Here is a 6,000-nt window from a genome sequence, read left to right as displayed (position 1 = left end):
GGTTGAAGAGAGGCGAAGAGCCATAACATGCTCTTTGCATAAAGCTAGAGAAATCATCTATTTTCAAGAGCTTCATTCATCATAGTGAACTGTGAGTGGTTTTGTGAGAACCCAAGTGACCTTGTGAATATTTATTCAGAGCACAAGAGCAGCTCGCACGCTAATCCTAATCAGTGAACTAATCAGTGAAAATTTACCTGATTTATATTGTTATATGAACATAATTGATGTTAACTGTTTACACGAAGATTATCTTGTTGTATGTTAAAGTTATCGAACACTTAAGTCGATCCGAGTAATTACTGGGTTAAGAGTAATATTTGATGTGTGTAATTAGTTAATTTACCTATTCAGGGTCCGCAAAAGTCAGTCGAAGACCTTCGCAGAGGTCTAGAGACTGAGTAAAGGAAGTTACATCGATATTGAGTGTGGAAACTTGGTTCCATCATCCCTCCATACTGCTTCGGGTGAGACTTCAGTCCGCACTCCGCGGATTGATGCCGAAAGGGCTAGTAGTGTAGGGATTTGTTTGGTGCAACTAATTCTGAACCTGGGTCAAGACCCACTAAGCCAAAAAATAGTTCCATTGCCGGGACTTGAACCTGGGTCTCTCAGGTAAAAGCCGACTAAGCCAAAAAATAGTTCCATTGCCGGGACTTGAACCTGGGTCTCTCAGGTAAAAGCCGAGTATCCTAACCAACTAAACTACAACGGATAATATAATAATTAAAAATTACATAATTTATAATTTTGTAATTACACAAGCCAAATCGATATAATATAATATAATAATTAAAAATTAAAAATTACATAATTTAGTGATAACTTCATCATATGAGTTAAAGCATGCATTAGACACTTCTAGATATCCCCTTTACTAAATGACAAGCCAATAAGTTTTTTAAAGGCTTCGATAGGGCTTATGCAAGGATGCCCTCTTTCACTTCTCCTTTAAATCATTATAGGTGATTCACTCAATAAAACACTTAATTCGATTCGAGTAATTAATGGGTTAAGAGTAATCTTTGATGCACGTAAGTAGTTAATTTACCTATTCAGGGTTTGCAAGAGTCAGTCGAAGACCTTCGCGGAGGTCTAGAGACTGAGTAAAGGAAGTTACATCAATAAGCCATAAAGGCTTATCGACCTACGTGAAGGCATATTTAGGGCACAAAACGACATCACGCTGATCTCTAGGTGCGGAAAAACTTGGTTCCAGCATCCCCCAATACTTCTTCTAGTAAGACTTCAGTCCTCGCTCCACAAATTGATGCCAAAAGGGCCAATAGTGTAGGGATTTGTTTGGCCCAACTAACTCTGAACCTGGGTCAGGACCCACTAAGCCAATAAATGGTTCCATTGCCAGGACTTGAACCCGGGTCTCTCATGTGAGAGCCAAGTATCCTAACCAACTAGACTACAACGGACAATATAATAATTAAAAATTAAAAATTACATAATTTATAATTTTGTAATTACACAAGCCAAATCGATATAATATAATATAATAATTAAAAATTACATAATTTAGTGATAACTTCATCATATGGGTTAAAGCATGCATTAGACACCCCTAGATATCCCCTTTACTAAATGACAGGCCAATAAGTTTTTTAAAGGCTTCGAGAGGGCTTATGCAAGGATGCCCTCTTTCACTTCTCCTTTACATCATTATAAGTGATTCTCTCAATAGAAAATTGGATGTAGAAAGACTCAAACAAAACCTTAGAGGACTTTAGATAGCGAGAAACACCAGACCTATAAGCCACTCCGAATTCGTAGATGACACATTGTTGATGGGATGAGCATAAAAAGTGATAGCAAAAATGTTTCAAAAAATTCCTAGATATATACATGACAACATCTAGTGGATAAATTAACAAAACAAGGGCCAAATATTTGGGGGGATTTTCCCAGACCTAGTGTTAAGAGATTATTCATTACTTGGAATCAAATAAAATATGACCTAAAACAAGGTTTAAGCTTTTCAAAATTCATAAGAGTAAGAAAATTTTACAGTTTTTGAAATTAGATGACTTATCCTTGTTATGAATGTTATTAGGTATTCCATGATAAATTGGACAACAAAGAGTGATTTTTCCAATTCAAATGACCAATATATGCAATTTTGGCTACAAGTAAAACAACTCTATGTAATTTCATGTTGCTCGAGCCAAGATTCCATCAGTAGACCAAATAAAAACTCTTGTGAACCCATCACAAGAACTCAGGGTATCAAAATCAAGGTCTTAGAAGATGATGATACTAGAATCTCAATTTGGGACCTTGCGGGTTAGCATGAGTTCCATGCTTTTCATGATCTCATGTTCCCTGGTCTCGGGAGCCCATCTTTCTTTCTCATAATTTGCAGCCTGTTTAGAAAACCAGACAACAAACAACCCAAAAAGCTTCAAGAACTTGAAGAAGATATAGTATATTGGCTAAGATTTATTGTTTATAATTCCAAAAGAGCATAATCCTTTCTCACTCATGTCACAGTTTTCACTCATATTGATAAAACTTCTGAAAGTTCAGAATTGTACTTATCAGCGGTCCAATGCATTTACAGGCTTAGGGATCGTTTCACTGGCTTTGTTGAATTATCCCCAACTGTATATACAGTGGATGCAAGGTCATCTGGTTCAATGAATAAGGTTGCTCATCATGTGCAGCAAACAACCAAAACAATTTTAGAAAGGGTTCCCAAAATTTACCGAGTATGCAATGACTTAAGAGTGTTGTTGTTCAATTGGAAATCTGAGCATTCTAAAAAGCCAGTTATGAGATGGGAAGATTTTTCTCAACTATGTGAAACGAAGATTCCAGCACTGATAATATAGTCTCACTATGATGACCCCACAAAGGTTGAAGAGAGGCGAAGAGCCATAACATGCTCTTTGCATAAAGTTGGAGAAATAATCTATTTTCAAGAGCTTCATTTCATCATAGTGAACTGTGAGTGGTTTTGTGAGAACCCAAGTGACCTTGTGAATATTTATTCAAAGCACGAGAGTAATGCGTGCGCTAAGCCTAATCAGTGAACTAATCAGTGAAAATTTACCTGATCTATATTTTTATATGAACGCAATTGATGTTAACTATTTACGTGAAGACTATCATGTTGTATGTTAAATTTATCGAACACTTAAGTTGATCCGAGTAATTATTGGGTTAATAGTAATCTTTGATGCGCGTAAGTGGTTAATTTACCTATTCAGGGTCTAGAGACTGAGTAAAGGAAGTTACATCAATAAGCCATAAAGGCTTATCGACCTGCATGAAGGCAAATTTAGGGCACAAAATGGCATCATGGTGATATCTGGGTGCGGAAACTTGGTTCCAGCATCCCCCCATACTGCTTTGGGTGAGACTTCAGTCCGCGCTCCGTGAATTGATGCCAAAAGGTCCAATAGTGTAGGGATTTGTTTGGTGCAACTAACTTTGAACCTAAGTCAGGACCCACTAAGCCAACAAATAGTTCTGTTGCCTGGACTTGAACCTAGGTCTCTCAGGTGAGAGCCGAGTATCCTAACCAACTAGACTACAACGAATAATATAATAATTAAAAATTACATAATTTATAATTTTATAATTACACAAGCCAAATCGATATAATATAATATAATAATTCATAGTTAATAATTAAAAATTACATAATTTAGTGATAACTTCATCATGTGAGTTAAAGCATGCATTAGACACCCCTAGATATCCCCTTTACTAAATGACAAACCAATAAGTTTTTTAAAGGCTTCGAGAGGGCTTATGCAAGGATGCCCTCTTTCACTTCTCCTTAACGTCATTATAGGTGATTCACTCAATAGAAAATTGGATGTAGAAAGACTCAGAGGAAACCTTAGAGGACTTTAGATGGCGAGAAACACCAAACCTATAAACCACTCTGAATTCGTAGATGACACAGTGTTGATGGGATGAGCCTAAAAGGTGATAAAAAAAATGTTTCAAAAATTCCTAGATATATACATGACAACATCTAGCAGATAAATTAAAAAACAAGGGCCAAATATTTGGGGGGAGTTGCCCAGAGCTAGTGTTAAGAGATATTTCCTAGGTCATAGAATTCCCCTTCTTGGCTAAATGGAAAAAATTTAGATATTTGGGTATCCCCATCTCAGAGGGAGCTACCCTACAAAAGGAATGGGATGGATTCATTCTCAAAATACAAAAGAATTTCAAAGCATGAGGGACAATGTTGGCTCAACGCGGTAGGGAGGATAATGTTGATCAAATTGATTCTGACCTCCTTACCAATTTATCAATCTTCAAGACAGTTTTCAACTAGTCTCAAAAATAATTTGAGTATCTTTCTCAAAAAATACCTATGGCATGGTGGGAAAGGAAACGAAAAAAGATACACATGGTAAATTAGAAAACTATAAGAGCGCAAAAATATCATTGGGTCCTTGGTATACAATATCCCCATCTGCTAAATCTTGTGCTCAAAGCCAAGATTATCTGGCACCTTCTTGAGAACCCAGGTGGGTGGTGGCAATCTGGTGTTACGCAAAAATATTTCAAAGGCTCCTCCAGTTTTCACCCTTACTTCTTGCTCTGGTCCAAAAGAGGTTCAACCATTTGGAAAATGATGTTGAGCAGTGACCCCTCTCATCTTGAATCATCTATGTTGGTACATTAGAAATGACAAAGAAATTAGAATTTGGGAGGAGTCTTTCAATCATACAAGAAGGATCTCCTCTCATGAGGATCTCTCTGATCTCAAGGAATGGATGACGAATCAAGGATGAAGCACTTATTAGGTGACATATCACACTAAAATGAACAAGTCAAAGTGTGGGATGGGTGGAATCTCTCAAAAATTCCTGAGCACCTTGTTGACCAAAGAAATAAAATCCTAGCTTATCTCAATGGAGTTTCCCTTGTGCATGTGGATCAAAAATACACTCGTAGTTGGAACAATTGAGCCAGGGATATCAAGTGAAGCAGGGATACGAAATTATCTTGCAATAGATCTGTCCAGGGTAATTTGGCAGGTTGAAGATCTCCCAAAAATATTTTTTTTCTACTGGGAATTAGCGCACAAAAAAAACTTAACAACAAAGAACCTTCAAAAGAAAAGAATTGTTGGTCCTTCTTGGTGTGTCCTTTTCCGATCTCACATTGAAACGACTAAGCATCTCTTTCTCCATTGTGATTACCCTCTCACTACTTGGAAGACATCATTCTCTAATGTAGCTCATATCACTTTCATACCTTTGTTATGGAAAGGATTTTTCCCGCACTAGAAAAATTCCTACCCAAGCTCTCTTAATGCCAAAAATTCCGTGCACAAAGTATGGAAAACTTTATCAACGTTTCTATAGTGGAAGCTCTAGTTAGCAGACAACGAGGTTATATTCCGATCAAATGGAAACTTTAGGTCAAATGGCTTACTAAGCAATGTAACTGTCACTGGAATCCTTCTCTGAAAATAATATTCCCCCTCAGCTACTAGAATACCTCTTCAAGGAAGAAAGGAGTTAAATAAATGATCTTAAAACTAGTACCCAGTCGTTGTCCAACATTAAAAAACCACGAGGGCCAACAAGAGGAATCCTGCGACTCTCAAACATTGATTTTGACACTTGGCTACTGGGATGAGAAACTCCTACGCTTTCTTTTAGGAACCTCGAAAAGCAACCAAAGGGTGGTAGGAGCAGGTGGAGTCATCACTTTCCTAGATGAACAATAAAAAACCACCTTTCCTTGGGGATTAGGAACTTCCACTAACAATAGAGCAAAACAATTTCCTCTATGGATGGAGATGACGCTAGAAATTTCCAAAAATTTAAAGCAACTCGAGGTGATTGGGGATTCACATTTGGTCATCAACCAATTAATAAAAATACAATATGGTACCTTTGCCCCTTCTCACGGGTTGTGGGCATGAATCAAGCTATAGCTCATTTGTTTTAATAGGGTGGAGGCCTTTCATATCTTAAGGGATCAAAATTCCTTAGCTAATTTTCAAGCAAGTGTTGG

At 37.2% G+C, this 6,000-nt stretch overlaps 1 non-coding gene across 1 annotated transcript; it reads right to left on the bottom strand.

Annotated features, from left to right (window-relative positions):
* Window positions 1–642: 642 nt before the first annotated feature.
* TRNAK-UUU (transfer RNA lysine (anticodon UUU)) lies at window positions 643–715 on the bottom strand. The gene has a single exon. It is a non-coding gene; the product is annotated as a tRNA-Lys (tRNA).
* Window positions 716–6,000: the final 5,285 nt, after the last annotated feature.

The sequence above is a fragment of the Pinus tabuliformis genome, chromosome 6 (assembly GCF_031772625.1).
Source record: "Pinus tabuliformis cultivar Carrire ecotype Pingquan chromosome 6, CPIR1, whole genome shotgun sequence".
NCBI classification, from domain to species: Eukaryota; Viridiplantae; Streptophyta; class Pinopsida; order Pinales; family Pinaceae; genus Pinus; species Pinus tabuliformis.
The sequence above is the reverse complement of the archived record's forward strand: the minus strand, read 5'-3'. Positions and strand labels throughout refer to the sequence as shown.